This window comes from Sapajus apella, unplaced genomic scaffold (assembly GCF_009761245.1).
Source record: "Sapajus apella isolate SASKATOON/1434 unplaced genomic scaffold, GSC_monkey_1.0 scaffold2, whole genome shotgun sequence".
NCBI classification, from domain to species: domain Eukaryota; kingdom Metazoa; phylum Chordata; class Mammalia; order Primates; family Cebidae; genus Sapajus; species Sapajus apella.
The window spans coordinates 29,472,055-29,474,206 of NW_022436942.1; the positions used below are offsets into that span (position 1 = coordinate 29,472,055).

Below are 2,152 nucleotides of genomic sequence, written 5' to 3' on the forward strand. Positions count from 1 at the left end.
TGGGATTATAGGCGCGAGCCACCACACCTGGCCACTATTGGAGGGTTTTAAACAAGGGAGTGAGTGAAATAACTTAGTAACATTTTTTTAAAGGATCACTTTGTTTGGTATTCAGAGAACGGTTTGAATGAGAAAATTTTCATGAGAGTACAGAGAGAAAGTGAAGGCAGCTACTATGGATATTGCTGTGGTCCAGCAAGAGGAAATGGTGGCTCTCAAAGGTTGCAGTAGTGGAGGTGATAAGTAGCTTAATTCGGAATATAATTGTGAGGAAGAATGGATGCTACTGTTTGATGAGTTGTAGGAGTGTGAAGAATCACAGAAAATTCCAAGTTTTATGTCGAAGCAAGTAAGTGAATGGTGGTACTATTTATGAAAATCAGGAAAACTAAAGGAGCAACGGATTTAGAGAGTGAACAAAGGGGATTCAAATGTTTTGGAAACATTAGAGAAGCCTGTCCTTATATCCTTTGCCATGACAAAATTTTCAGTACTATCCATACTTTCCTACATATGAGTGGCCTCCTTCTTCTACAAGTTATACACAAACTCATTTTTCCCTTAATAGGTAATTTTTTTCCTCAAAGTCTGTAATTTTTGCATAAAGTGTACAGAGAATTTAACATAATGCATATTTTGAAAAGACACATGACATGTACCTATTAGTGTGGAGTACTTTTCAGGTAAAAGTAAGAAAATCTATCAAAGTATAGTTAAAAAAAAAACAAACTACCAAATGGGCAAACTTGATTAACATTACCAACAAAGATGAAGTTTTTGATGCAACAGGACAATTTAACAAATATACCATTTATTGAGTTCTTACTAGAAAGTCATAAATATAAGCCTTTAACAAATGCTAGCTCATTAAATACCTAAAATACCCTCTAAGGGAGGTATTAAACAAATTTTAACAAATTTATAATAGATTTGGCACTAATAATGGGACAATTAAAGGCTTGTTCTTCAACATGGCTTAAAGTGAATTCATCCTAAACAAACAGTGCTCAGTATGAAATACTGAAATAATAGTTATCAGTGTATTTTCTCCTAACCCACACATTAATTATGAATGTTGTTCTATCTCTTCCAGTAAAATACTCAAGGTAATAAAACTCTCAAATCAGACTTATACCCTCTGGAAGTCATCTCCATAGAAGCATATCCAATCTTTTAACACACCATCTTATGTTTGTAGATGTTAACATGTGAGGAAGAGAAAGCAGGAGGAGGAAGGAACTATTTGGGTAAGACGGGGAGAAAGGAAGGAAAGGACACAAATGTGTTGTTCCTCCTCGAATTTTCCTGAAGGGAAAAAAACAGTGAAGTAGAATGTTTGATGAAATGAATAACCAAGCATAACATTTTATATCTGCACCAGCACACCATTAGGAGTTGAAATAAATCCAATGTCTGCTGATACGTCAAAACACCTTACCTTCAAAAACATGACGGTTTTACGGTATGCTTGTGTTTCTTGATATTTCTTGCTTTTGACCCTCAAATGATAAATTTAAATTGGATTACAGTGATACTTTTGTGAGGAAAACGTGACTTTTTAAAAGAAACAATCAAAGGAAGTAGAAATTTTATTTCAAATTAACTTTACATTACTCAAATAGGAATAATTATCACATTATGAAACTACACAATTCCAAAACACACATGCAGAGGCTCTTTTTAAGTCCAAAATGTCTAGTAATTACAAAAAAAGGTGAAGAGCTTACAGATATACAAAGGAATAAAGGGGAATTATTGCAACGAAAACAAGTTTAATTTTACTTTGAACGACGATTTTTCTGGAAGGCAGATATTTCACTCCTTTAAGTTTCCACCCAAGCCACAATAATTTCAAACGGTCTTGCGGATGCCCAAGATGGTCACTTAGGTTTATGTGGGGACTGGGGGGAATGAGAGTCAGAGAAAGTGCTATAAACCTAATTTGGCTAGAGCAAGTTCACAGGACAGTGCTTTAAAAACCTGCTCTCCATTATATACTTCCTCCTATCAGGTTGAAAAAAAAAAGGTGGGGATGATGAGTAAATACACCAGTAGTTTCATCAGAGGAGAACTCACTACTCATGAGGTGACGGTGACGTGCTGCCGGTCCCTGAAGTACGCGCACACTCTCCGGAGGTTGCGGCAGCAGAGC

At 35.8% G+C, this 2,152-nt stretch overlaps 1 long non-coding RNA gene across 1 annotated transcript; it reads right to left on the bottom strand.

Annotated features, from left to right (window-relative positions):
• Nucleotides 1–794: 794 nt before the first annotated feature.
• LOC116563027 lies at nucleotides 795–1,499 on the bottom strand. Its single transcript, XR_004274171.1, has 2 exons — nucleotides 1,439–1,499; nucleotides 795–1,305 (listed from the first exon to the last, which is right to left on the bottom strand). It is a non-coding gene; the product is annotated as an uncharacterized LOC116563027 (long non-coding RNA).
• Nucleotides 1,500–2,152: the final 653 nt, after the last annotated feature.